Here is a 14592-nt window from a genome sequence, read left to right on the forward strand (position 1 = left end):
GATTATCAGGAGCTCCTTGCTTCCTTTGCCTTTGTTCTTGCAACCATTTTGCTCCCAGGCCATGATGTTGTTCTTTTTCAAGTGAAGGCCGATTTGGTAGGATATAGTGGAAGTGAAAATTTTGTAAATAGATGGGAGGCATGTTATGGGTCTATAGTTTTCTGGCTTCGATGGATCTCCTTTCTTAGGGACCATGTATGTGATGCCCCGAGTGAAGAAATGAGGGACAGTTTGTGGGTTTTCAAGCGCCTTCTGGATGAACCGTGACAATACTTCATGGGTTGATGGCAGCGCTTTCCACCAAAAGTTATGGATCCCATCCACCCCGGGCGCTGCCCAGTTCTTCAGCCTCTTGACTGTGTCACGGACATTCTCCTCTGTAGTGCATACTGGTCCCATTTCCTGCAGATTTCTTTGTTGTTCTGCTTCCGTCTTAATCCAGGAAGCATTCTCATTGTGTGTTGCGCTATGTGACCACACCCTAGACCAGTATTCAATCATTTTTCCGGTGGCCGGCGGATCTGTGTTCTTTTTTGGTTCTTCTTCTAGACTCCTGTAGAATTCTCTCTGGTTGTTTGCAAAGATGTTGTTTTGGCGGTATCTCAGGGTTCTCTTGTGGTATCTTCGCAGTCTATTCCCCAGTGCAGCTATCTTCTGTTTTAACTTCTCCAGATGGGTTCTCATGTTTGTGCGGTAGTTAGCATCATTTTTCTTCAGTCCAGCTCTCTTGGAGTAAACCTTCGTTTTTCTCTCAACTCTTTTGCTCGGTTTTTGTTCATGTAGGTATGCGTGTAGGACTCCTATTTCCCTTCTCAGTTCTTCTACCCTTTTTTCCAGTCTTTTCTCCCATGGAGGTTTCCTGTCTTGTTTTCTCCCTCGTTTTTCAGTTCCTGGTGTTGTCTGCTGAATGGTATTGGCAGTGACAGCCGCACAATAGACCACGAGACACAGTTCCTCCAAATCGGCTGACGCTGAGATTGTCTCCTTCAAGGCAGTATCCATAGCGTGCATCATTGCTTTCGTTTCCGGATTATTTTTTATTCTGCCGATTTTTGGCCTGGCTTCCATCGTTGTTCCTTCCCATTTAATTTTGGTTTCTCGGAAGAGCGAGAGTATTCCCTCGGTGGCTTCATCTGGTATGTTCAATTCCTGCATTTGATTATTCTCGTCGTTTTCGCTGAATCTTAGCTCTTGTGGTCTGATGGAGCTTCTTCCTTGCAGGCTTCTTCTGATAGTACGAACATTTGTGACCGGAGAGCTTCTTATTGCATCCGCCTTCATTGCTTCCAATTCGTCTGGAGCAAGCAATTTCCGCGTCTTGATATTTTTCACTTGCGCGATAAGGTGTTTTCCGGTGAATTTTTTGTCAGGGTACATCTCCACCCACCGACTAGCTAGTAGTTCAGCGTACTTTTTGGTGTTTGTTTCTCCTTGTGTTACCTTATAATAAGCATTGATGAGACCTATATTCATTTCTCTGGTCCAATGCTGCCTCACCCTTGTACGGGTTTGAGCGGGGTCCATGGAAGGGTGTTCAGCAGAACTACCAGCCATTAGACCCAAGCCGGTACCCTGGGTGTTCCTTGTTCGGGTGCTTGGCCTTGTGGTGCCAGTTCGCAGGGAAGCGCCACTTGCTCCACTTTCCTCTGCTAGGGACTGTACCAGTGTGCCTCCAGGCGCAATCCCAACACCGGAGGAGTCATCCGAGGCCTCGACTTGTCGATCAAAAGCTATATATCATTCACAGCAAACGGGACGCTAACCCTGTTCACTGGTTGACTCAGGTACGCGGGGACGTCACTCCCCGAAGGCCGAAGCCCCCCTGCGTATTTGTGTATATATATATATATATATATATATATATGTCAAGCGGCAGTTTCGGGGACATATTCTGGCAAGCATTGGCAGTTTCGAGGACTTTTGGTGTTTATGAGGACAGTCCTCAGAAGCCTTTTTTGTCTATCGGCAGGTTTGGGGACTGTCCCAGTAAGCACCAAATGTCCCAGAAACCTCCGATGCCTGCCAAAAAATGTGGTATGGTGGTTATGGGGACATCAGATCTAATGGTAGTTTCGGAGTCTCATTTCTTCGGAACAATATTGCTAACTGATTTGTATTATCAAAAACCCAATGGCGTAGCGAGCTTAACTCGCGTATGGGGCATAATACCTTTTTAGCGCCCCCTCCCCCTCGACTCATTCTAAAACCATATATATTATTTTAATTATACTGGCAAATTAATGAATGAATAAAGTAAGATAAATATGATGATAGACTCAAGCAAATGTATGTGATCTTGTGATCGTCTAAAATTACTTCATTAATGTTATTTATGTTTATAAAGAAATATTAAGAAGTAAACGTATTTTCAAAACTATGAAAAAGTTAATATTTATTATTTTCAAGGAGATACAAATTCAATTATCATATGAATATAGTACAGATACTTTCTAGAAAACGACTAAACATTGTATTTGTTGGGTGTCTGAGAAGTATCTGTATAGAAAAATAGACGATCCTTCAGTTTTTGTTTTCCGGAAATTTTTTTGAGTGTACAGGTGGGCAGATTTCGATGTTTTAGCACTACAGTTTTTAAACCAGAGGAGATACACAGAATCTGATACCCCATTCTCATTCTCTTCTTCTGAGAAACTAACAATTGTAGTAGTCATTTTTGGCCACTTACTTTTGTTTTCGGGTTATAAGCAAAAATTGGAAAAATGGCGATATTGAAATGAATTTATATCTCCGCTAATACTGATGATAAAGCTCTGAAATTGAAACATTATACAGGCACTTTTTTACTTAGAATCCAGTGGCGTGCTCGCCTTTTTAGCAGGATTTTTAATTACGGAGCTATTAACCAAAGTTATGTTTTTTTAAATGGGAACACTAGTTTTCTCTGCAATTTTTTGAAAGATTAATTTTTTCTGATTTCAAAAATATATATCATCATATGGTTTGTATCAATATAAATGATGAAAATGGTCAAAAACCATTTTTCTCAATATTTCTATGGTTTCAACTTTTGATGAGCACAGAAACATATAGCATCGTATGATTACCACTGTCTCCTTCTATAAGTCTTTTCATTATTATGAAAATTTATTAAATATATCTTAATTCAAATTTTGTGAAAATTGGTAAAAAGCATAGAAAGAATGACATTGCCGGAAGGAGACTGCTTTTGTTATAGGAAACTCTATTTTTCTGTGCTCGTCAAAAGTTGAAACCACAGAAATATTGAGAAAAAAGGTTTTTGACCATTTTATATAATTTATATTGATACAAACCATATGATGTTATATATTTTTGAAATCAGAGAAAATTAAGCTTTCAAAGAATTGCACAGAAAATTAGTGTTCCCATTTAAAAAAACATAACTTTGGGTAATAGCTTCGTAATTAAGAATCCTGCTAAAAAGGCGAGCACGCCTCTGGATTCTACGTAAAAAAAGTGCCTGTATAATGTTTCAATTTCAGAGCTCTGACATCAGTATTAGCGGAGATATAAATTTATTTCGATATAGCCATTTTTCGAATTTTTGCTTATAACTCGAAAACAAAAGAAAGTGGCAAAAAATCACTACTACTATTGTAAGTTTCTCCGAAAAAGAGAGCGGGAATGGGGAATCAGATTTTGTATATCTCCTCTGGTTTAAAAGCTAAAGTGCTAAAACATCGAAATTTGCTCACCCTGTACATAGGCACATTAGAGTGTTATTATTATCGTTTTAAATAACATTATCATTATAATGAGGATAAATTCAGATGCATACCACCCGACGATATGAATATCGACAAGTGTTACGATCTGAATTGAGCTAGCCAATTTGTCATCGTCAAGGCCCCCAAATGGAGTACGCTCCACTGAAGAAAAGCAGATGCTGACCATGGTTTCGGCCTGGCCATGGTCGATGAGGCCAAATGAGGCCGAAACCATGGTCAGCATCTGCTTTTCTTCAGTGGAGCGTACTCCATTTGGGGGCCTTGACGATGACAAATTGGCTAGCTCAATTCAGATCGTAACACTTGTCGATATTCATATCGTCGGGTGGTATGCATCTGAATTTATCCTCATTATTTTATTCATTGCCTCCCTGTTAGGCGTGATCACATTCTTCATTATCATTATAGTTTCAAAATAACAAGCGTAAGCTACGTAGCGTCAATAAAATAATAGGAATATATAAAAAAAGTGTTCTGAAAGAAGGAATGTTTGTACACTGCAAATATTTATCATAACAATTATAACATAGCAGTAAGCCCATAGAACTACCTTGTAGGTAGATTTACCTTTACAGGCTGATTCAGTGATGATTCTTATATTCTTATATTGATTATTATCTTATTAGTTGGGGAGCCGACGATGCTAAGTCGGGATTTACTCTAGCGTCGTTGAGACCTAGTGCATTTTAAAGAATAGATGGTAGAAAGAAAAAAGGTTCTATGAGGCATGCACTTTTAGCGGTGAGGAAAGCGTCTGCAGGTTTTCAAAGATGTACAAAAAAACCATCAGGTGTACATAATCGAGCGTTTCTCTGATAATAAATTAATGTTAATCTGACAGTTTGCGTAGTGGGGCTAGCCGTACGGAAGAGTTGAAAATGGTGAAAAAATTTTTTTCCGAGTGTGTCAAATCTTTCGGGAATAAGTTAATTGGACCATAAGGAAGCTAGTTTTCAAGAGGCTGACAATTTCGAAGGTCACAGTGGTCCTTTGAAAATGCAAAAAAATCGTTACTTGTACATACTCGAGCGTGGGCCTGTTCCGAATGTTCCGATATTGCTGGTTTTACTGGCCCGCAATCGAATAACAATAGAACTCGAACGACCGGGCCAATAGGCATCGTCTCTGAAATACTGACAGTACTGTTCAGGAATATCGGAACAGACGGCGTGTCAGATTTTCATACAGATGGTTACTCTCGGTGTTGCAGGCATGTTGACCCATTAATCTGACAATAATCAAGGGGCGTTTTTTTAATCTGACAGTTTAACGATGATAACAAGGCATTTTTTCAAATATCTTCCTTCCTGTACCTCTGATCGTTTCTGTATTCCTTATGGAAGTTGTAGATAATAAAGGGCTCTCATCTGGGACCGTTGTTATTAATTATTTACATGAATAATATTATAAAAATATTTTAATCATGTAAAATACTAATGTTCGCAGATGATTTGAAAGTGTTCATGAAAATCAGGGACCCCGGTGATTGCATACGCCTTCAGAACGATATTGACTCTTTTGTTGAATTCTGCGGAAAGCCTAATCTTTTTACAAATGAATCTGAATGTCATGTGATTACTTTCTCGAGAAAGAGGGATCCGATAATATTTCCGTACTTGTTGCTGAACTCGCCGCTGATGCGTGTGAATCATGTACGTGATTTGGGTGTTACTTTTGACTCTCGTCTCGACCCACAAATCGACAATATCGTTATAGCTTCAAACCTTATGCTTGGTTTCATATTGAGACAGAGTCGATCGTTTTCCAACTATAGATCCGCCATTACACTCTATTTTGCTTATGTGTTCAGTAAGTTGAATTTCGCCTCGATTGTGTGGAACCCTCAATATATTGATATATTACATTGACAAAAAAAAAATTAAAACAAAATGTCTACGTTTTCTGGGCTCAAGGTGTAGTCTACGGTTGAATAGAGGAGATCCTGTAAATTACGAAATAAGGCTGAAACACTTCAACATGATCAGTTCGCAAAATCGTAGAATCGAGAGTGATGTACTTTTTGCAAATAAATTATTGAATAATCAATTGCAATCGCCGTCTCCCTTATCGCGAATCAACTTTCATGCCCCATTGAGGAGATTCAAACATCTGGAAACCTTCGTCTTGCCCTTGAGGCATACAAGTAGCGCTAAAAATTCCCAATTCAAAGATTTGGTGGATGCCAATTCAAAGATTTGGTCAGAGCCATGAGAAGGTCAAAAGATGTTTGGGTGGCCATTTCAGGGGTATCTGTGCTTGATCTTTTTTTTTCTTTAGTGAGTTTGTTCTTTTTTTCGGACCCTTGTTTCGCACATGATTGTATAACAAAATATAAATGGTAAAATTTTTTTTTCTAAATTCAAAAAATTATTTGTTTTTTTTTTATGTTCATGATGAAAAATAGCACGTAAACGCGCGATCCACAAACCGCTCGACTAAAGATACAGAGGAGCACATTCGCGACCATATGAACATTTGTATGTGACTCCTGTATATCTTTAGTCGCGAGGTTTGTGGATCCCGCGTTTACGATAATTATCAATAAAATCTTGCTTCACAAATTGTTTTATGTAATTATTTTGAATTATTTTTGGGATCGGATTCCGGAAATTTTACACATTCGTACAGACTGAAGATATTATGTAATATTGTTATGTGAGTTGGGTAAATGATGATTTCCTTTTTGTACTGTGGAAGACCTTTTCTCGCATGTATTAAAAAGAACGTGAACAGCTAACAGCTACAGAATCAATGCAACGCAAAACAATAAACAGAACAACAAAATCTTGGGTTAAAATATATTCCCCAATTTAGCGCTCAACAACAATAAGATTAGAATCAAAAATAAAATGAATTTTAGAGGAGCTTTCAGGACTATATCGACTCCATTCACTCTTTCCTCTGAACCCCTAAATGAGAAAAGAAAATCAAAAACTTTTTCGAACACTAGACTTTCCACGCACTTTTCCGTCGCAAACGATAAACACTTATCCGTTTCGACCTACATATTCTATAGGCTTGTTCGTAGAGTGGTTCACAACGGTTGTGAACTGGACAGAGCAAGCGTAATTGGATTTTGGCTACCCTAAAATGGAATTGCGCTTACTCTGTACAGTTCACAACCGTTGCAAACCACTCTACGAACAAACCTTATATAAACCTTAACCTGCTTATAACCAAGATTCTTACGATCTATACAACAAATAAAATAAATTATTACACCCAAAAAACTGACTTAACCTCAATATGAAACTCTCTTACACTATTCCTTGAATAGCTTTTTCCCTTTTGAGACCTAACTCGGAAAATACTTCTTAATTTCCCGATCTGCCGAATCTACTCTCGTACTTCCGACTTTTTCACTTCCGTCTTCTCGACGACTTTTGCTTCGAAATCCCGGATTCCGACCTCTTTACTTCCGTTTTCACGACGACCTTTCTCGACAACCACCCGGTTCTACCGACGACTTCCCGGTTCTACGGACGACTTCCTGGTTCTACCGACGACCTCCTTTTCCTTCCCTTTTTTGGCTCCTATTATCATTCCCCTTCTTAGACCGACAACCCAAATTTCTTCTCCACTTCACGTGGGTGGATCCCCAAGTTTTCCACGACGGTCTAACCTTGCATTTTTCTGCACTAATTGAACTAGCCAGTTAACTCTCAAGAGCGTACTTATTCTTACAACGCCGAATTAATTAACTCAACGAATATCGAATTGATATATGAGGGGTTCAGAGCTGAAGTGAACCAAGTCCATTCAGCCTAGTTTTGAGAGCATTCAAAATTGACACAACTATGTTTCCAATTCGTACGATTAAATTAAGTACATAAACGGCTGTACAAAATTCAAATAACCGTCGATAAGTGCATAGATTCACGTATAATAAGTCTATAGATCAATGTTTTTTCACAATACCAACCTGAATTCCGCAACACAAAATCTGAACTTATGGGCTATTACCAACTTAAATTCGATTTTCCACAGCAACCCGAGATATCAATCATTCTTGAATGGACTATACATGTTCTTATGGGCGAGTCATCGTCTAAACTAAACCATTTTCCTTTTAACTTAAAACCTGCTTCATGTCCGATATGAAACTCCACTTCTTCAGCACTCATCTTCCGATTCGAAAAATATCATTCATACATACGTCATCGAAACCTTTATTATGAAGCATTTAATTATCTGGGACGCTGTGAACCCGAGGAAAAATTGCCTTGCCAATATTCTACCTAAGCGCGTTTTACGAAAAAACACAATAATAAATATTGCTATTTATCACAAATAGTTTCCTCGTGTCATTAGCGGCACTGAAATCGGTGCAAAAAGAGTAGTTAATTATCCGACGAAAATGGAATTTTGTGTTCAACTGGTGAGGTATTGTCTGACTTACGTATTCGATAAAGAATCGAGTTATAAGTTATGACAGTAGTAATCTTCTTTAGTCATAAGCTATCTACGCTCAATTTACGAGATTTCTCTTCTGAAAACTGAATCTGGCAACATTGTTATCGCAGTATACTTCAGATAATTTATGACGCTATGCAAATCTTGACAAGTCGTTGGAGGGTCGCCATCCTCAACGGTATTAATACGAGGCCTGTTGCCACACCGAATTTCAAGCAATCTACTTACTTTTCTAATATACACCATGTGAAGGAAAAGTTTGAAGTTTTTACTGATAATCTCAACGTCACAACTAAAACTGAAAATACACTGGACTGTGTTGACCTTTTTCCAAAATCTCAATTTTTCTTGAAACAAGAAGGATTTTTGTGGAAATTTCAACGGCCAAAATACGCACACGTGTAGTACAATTTTTCACATATGTTTTCATTGAGAAAAATCGAAAGTGCCTGGCCAACTTTTTTTTTCAATTTCAGCATTTCCCGCAAAATCCGACGAATTTTCGAGAAAATATTTACGGCACAAGTCACTACAAATGTAGACCAAATTTTCACTCATTGTGAGAAGAAAAAACAAAAGGGCTGCCCTACTTTTTTCTTCTTTTTTATGCAGCGTGAAGTCAGCGAAATAGCTTTAAATTTTTACGACATTAATTATTAACAAATTTGTTCCGTTGGAATGTACGAAGGCGTAGAAGGCCAACATAATATTTTGAAAATATTTTTTCTCAAATTCCGACTTTGAAGTCGGAATTTAGTTAAATTCCGAGTTCAAAGTCCGAATTTTCCGACTTTGAAGTCGGAATTTAGATTCCGAGTTCAATGTCGGATTTTTATTCAGTTCCGAACTTCTACAGGGTGTTCTACGACGACGTAGATTTGTTCCTGAATTACAGTTTGCGTTTCTACAAATAGTCAAATTCACATAAAACAAAGTGTTCCCACATTTATGATAAATGAATAATTATGTACACAGGGTGTACATTATTATTTGAGTTTTCTTCTATGAGAGGTCATAACAATAATATGACAACCTTTTACAGACATGACATGGTTTTTTTACTGAGGTTTTTCCCTAAGCTCTTGTATCATACACCAATTTGTATGGTACCCCGTTACGCTAACCTCTGCTAAAACTGTATCTCATACACATGCTATAATTATTGTTTGCTGTTCAAGATTGTAATGCTCTATAGAGCATCATCAAAAGAATATATTTTTAGGCATAACTGTTTTTTAGGTATATTCCGGATATTTTATGAATAAATTTCCTTCTCATATGTACTCGTGAGGCTCAATGGACAAGAAATCCGTACACCCCGAGGTACACCCGGTGTGCTTTGTTTCTTACATGAAGAGGTCATTACAACGGTGAGAAAACCTCATATAAGCAGCTTTATGACGAATTGGTTCATTTCCAAATATGCTGAGATATTCACGAGAGGATTCAGATTTCACAAAATAAACACGGGTTGTTCTTCAATAAATTGAGCTTGATGTATTTTATTGGAGAACATTGTCATTAGGTCCATTTTTTTGAATAATTATGAAATTATGGTCGTAGACAGGTAGAGGTAAGGTTGGGCACAACCTCTCCCCACCCCGGTACTGAAATAGTAACCATAAAATAAAATTGAGCTCCCAGGCCCCTCCTCAGTACATATATATGGAGAAATAATATATGTCGTCGTAGAACAACACCCTGTGCATCTAGCATGTATCGGTTTCGAAGTAAATAAAATTCAGACTTCAAAGTCGGCATTTAAGGAAAAATATTTTTAAGATATTATGTGTCCCTTCTACCCCTTCGTATATTATTAATAATTTTTGAATAATTCAAGATATTCTTTGTTTTACGCAACTTGCATACTATGAAAACCAATGTGCACATAGAAGCTCCCTTGGACACAGCTAGGAAGGGCTTCACGAAAGCAAGCGCAATTTTGTCATAAATCAGATACATATGTCAAGACGACTGCTTTTATTCGAAAGAGCCAAAAAGTGTTTTGATAACTACACAGGTGGCCATTTGAAGGTATTCAAATTGGTTAATTTTCCTACCGATTCGTCAGATTTGAATATTGAAAGAAGAGAATTCGGTTTCCATAAAATGAAATTGTTTCATGCTCTTTCATACTTCTGTGAGAAGTCATCTTACAAGGCAGAAATGAATAATAATAATTATATTTCACTTGAAATACCGAGTACATATTATCTTTATATATAGGTTGAGTTAGATCGAAATGCTCATAATCTGATGGTTGATATTATACAGGGTGATTCACTGCGGAGGCGTATTAGATGAAATAGTAGCATTATTAATGGCCTTCTTGAAGCCGAAAGCAAACAAAAAATTGACAGTGTCGTTTTCGAATTTTTTCATGAAATGTAGTTATTTGTAATGAAATATCCTATATTTTATCATGTATTTCGGTTCGTTATAACATTCTCAACAACAAAGCTTTCTTCATAAAGTTGAAAATGAGCGACTTATGTGGAAATAAATTTCATTCACTAATACAAAAAGTTTCTTTGTTTTGGCAAATAAAACCTCATAACTAGCTGTATTTATTTTGGACAATCATGAGGTTTTATTCGCCAAAACAAAGAAATTTTTGGTACTAGTGAATGGAATAAATATTTTCACATAAGTCGCTCATTTTCAACTTTCTGGAGGAAGGTGATTTCAGCTTTGTTGTTGAGAATGTTATTACGACTTCAAATGCGCATGTTGAAATACAGGGTGTTCCATAAAAAAAATCATTTTATGAAATATTTTGAAAACGCGACTGTCAATTTTTGTTCTGTTTTTGGCATCGAGAAAGCCATTAAAAATGCTACTAGTTTGCCCATTCGTATTCGTAACATTAATAATAACGTTGTTGGCAATGGTGGCGACTTAATATGGAACACCCTGTATAATGAAAACATCAAACCCAAACAAATAAAACTCAATGCATTACTCAAATGCGAGGTTAGTAATTTGGCCGCTAGGGGGCATTTAGAATTTTGGATTCGGGAATAAAAAATAAGTGTTTGTTGTTATATGTAAAGGTATTGGGCTTTGCCATTTCTTGGTCTCCGAAGTCTATGTATCCATTTCATATTCTTTAATGAGGGGGACATACAGTCAACGCATGAAGCTTTTGTAAAGATTTTCGGGATTCAAGCTGGACCTTCAAATTATCTATAATTTGTTTTGGAAGTCCTTCAATCGTCATTGATGCAACTGGATGGAACATCAAAAACACTTCCCAAATCTTTAAATTTTGCTCGTAATATTATAATATCTATATATTATTATTATAATATGTTACTATTATGAGAAATATTTTTACAGTTATCAGTTTCTGGAATAATATAGAACGAATTCATTTGATTATTGAATAGAATTTCGATTATTAATACGTTCTCAAATTAAAAATTGGCATATTCCACATAAATCATGAAAATATTTCATAATTTCGAACGGATCATTTCAATTTGCCATACTGAGGGGAGTTCGCCCAAAGTTTATGTGGCGTTGTTAGGTGGGTCGAGAAAAATGCAAACTCCTTTAAGACCAAATAATCTCTCACGAATTGATAACCGTGTAACTCTTCTCCGAGAACGATACGATCGTTTAAAACATACGCCTTTTTCTATTTCCGAATAGAAATGTTCGAAAATAGCCTAAGAAAATGGTAAATTTTGACGTCTTTCATCGTAATTCACAACCACTGACAGTTGTCGTGAAATGGATCATTCTATTTCGCTATCGGGGGGGAGGTCGCCCAACCAAAGTTCGTATGTCATCATATTATTATGAGAAATATTCTTATATTTATCAGTTTCCTTTATAATATAGAACGAATTCCATTGATTATTATTGAATAGAATTTCGATTATTAATACGTTCTCAAATATAAAATTGGCATATTCCACATCAATCTTGAAAATATTTCATAATTTGCAACATTTCATTTTGCCACTGAGGGAAGTTCGCCCAAAGTTCAAGCGGCATTGTGAGTTGGGTCGAGAAAAATGCAAAGACCAAATAATCTCTCATGAATTGACAGCTGCGTGTAATATAAATCTTCTCCGAGAACGATACGTTCAAAACATACGCTTCTTTCTATTTCCGAACAGAAATGTTCGAAAAAAACGTAAGAAAATGGTGAATTTTGACGTCTTTCATCGTAATTTTCAGCCACTGACAGTTGTCGTGAAATGGATCATTCTATTTCGCTATCGAGGGGAGGTCGCCCAACGTTCGTAGGTCATATTATTATAAGAAACATTTTTTTAAAGTAATCAGTTTTTGCTATAATATAGAACGAATTCAATTGATTATTGAATAGAATTTCGATTATTATAACGAAGCGCCGTAAGGTTTATACCTCGGAATCCAAGGAACATTTATTTATTTATTTATTCATTTACTTCCACACCAACCCCTATAACTATGGTACATAATTACAAATGTAGAACAAAAAAACTTAATCTAGAAAAAACAAATCCCACAGGATTTTCAAACAGTCATTAAATATATCCACATCGTTTTCCGATAGAAACTCATTACATCCACCTGGTTTTAAAAACTGAAATGAATGAAAGAAGTGAATTTTTGCGGCAAATTATTCTCTGTACTTTTTTTGACGAAGTTTACCGAAAAATAATTGTTGCTTCTTATTATTTATTTATTCATAAAGAATCTAAATTGCTGAATCAGTAGAATTGAAATAACCCTCAGAAGTAGTTTGGGCGATTGAATTTGAGCAAATATGTGTTGAAAAGTTTTTTGTAAAATCAATAGTTTTCGAGTTATTTCCGATTGGAACCTAAGATTTTATACCTAAAACGGGTTTTCACGAATAACTGAAAAACTATGAGCTATATCGAGAAACTACCAAATTGTAGCTTATAAAAAAAAACGGTTTTCACGAATAGCTGAAAAACTATGAGCTATATCGAGAAACTACCAAATTGTAGCTTATAAAAAAACACAAACTAGCTGTTCACGAACTATCTGCATGCAATGTGAACCGAGATATGATTTATCTATATTGAGTATGAAACTGCTATACTGAATGTTGAACGTTCAGCATCAAATAGCAGAAAAACAAAGACAAATTCAGGAAAAATTTATAGGACCTTTTTCGAAGTACTTGAGAAGAGATTCCAAATTAACTTCATCAAAAATGAATTGTAGAAATATTGACGGAGCTTTGACATTCAAAACTTCAACATCGTTATTTTTCAGCATAAATTTTTTTCAGAATTTCCCCGCCATTACCACCAATATCAAAAATAGACGGCATCCCTTTCCATTTCCTAGCACTTGAGTACTGTCAAAGTTATCCAGAAGTTTGGACCATCTTGTACATCCGGTTTGGAAAAAAAAGGGAATGAAGTGAGAAGAAATTTCCAGAGTTGAGCAAAAAATTCAATTATTTCTCAAATTACTCAGAAAATAAAGCATATATACGAAAACATAGCAAGAATTCAAAAATGAAGTATTTTCAATTTCCTATAAAACGGTTTTCGTCTGTTCCATGTAGCATCAAAAATTACTGAGTTATGAAAGAACGTATAAAGTTTGCATGTTACAGTAAAAGTTCACTCTTCCTATCCATTTGAAGATAATACTTTTGAAAGTGAAGGGCTTGAAGAATTTGTTTCTTCGCGGAAGCTCATAGCTTCAGAAAATTTCTACAAAATGGTCCAAACACTGATTGCATACCTCGAAAATGACCTAGATGTAGTTTTTCATGGATGTGATGAATCTTCTCCGAACTCTAAATTTTACCCACATTTTCCAGTTTCTTCATTGCCATAAAAATACCAGAAATTCAAAGAAACCAATTTTAAAAGTAAGTTGAACTCCCACAAATATAAATATATTTTATATATACCATTTTTTATTCTCCGTATTTTCTCGTATAAAAGGTTTTCGAATAATGTATTCAAAAATAAAAAATTATCTGTGATATCTCTGAAAATTTGGTACTATGGCTGAATGCAACTTTGTTTAAAAGATCCACAGACGTGTAGTCCCATAGATTAAGCAAAGAGTTGTTACTCTTTGCATACTGCTTGTTATTCTGAATCCATAGACATAGAGACTCTATGTCTATGTCTGAATCATAGGATCTCATTAAATAAAAAGCATTCAAGGTCAGTGCCCTGGTCGAATTCATCATGGCGTAACTTTTTTTTGACATGCGAAAATATTTCACGAGTATATTTCCTTTCATACCTAACACGAATATGAAAACAGAGTCGAAAAATATCGAACCGTTTGTTAACTGCCGCCTTCCAAATATCTCGTAGGAACCTCTGACATAATCAAAAGAATAAAACTGGTTGGGTTTCGAGGCCCAGAATTTTTAAATTGAACTGTTGAAATATTTCAGATGGTTATATGTATGAGTTTATAAAAAAATTTTTTTTTTCAATGAAACTTTGTTGTG

The 14592-nt window shown here is 36.2% G+C and overlaps 1 protein-coding gene across 4 annotated transcripts in view; it reads left to right on the forward strand.

Moving 5' to 3' along the window:
* The window catches only part of LOC123307906 (cap-specific mRNA (nucleoside-2'-O-)-methyltransferase 1), a 245095-nt gene that overhangs the window by 131080 nt on the left and 99423 nt on the right, over window positions 1–14592 (forward strand). The window lies entirely within an intron of this gene.

This window comes from Coccinella septempunctata, chromosome 1 (genome assembly GCF_907165205.1).
Source record: "Coccinella septempunctata chromosome 1, icCocSept1.1, whole genome shotgun sequence".
Taxonomy (NCBI): Eukaryota; Metazoa; Arthropoda; class Insecta; order Coleoptera; family Coccinellidae; genus Coccinella; species Coccinella septempunctata.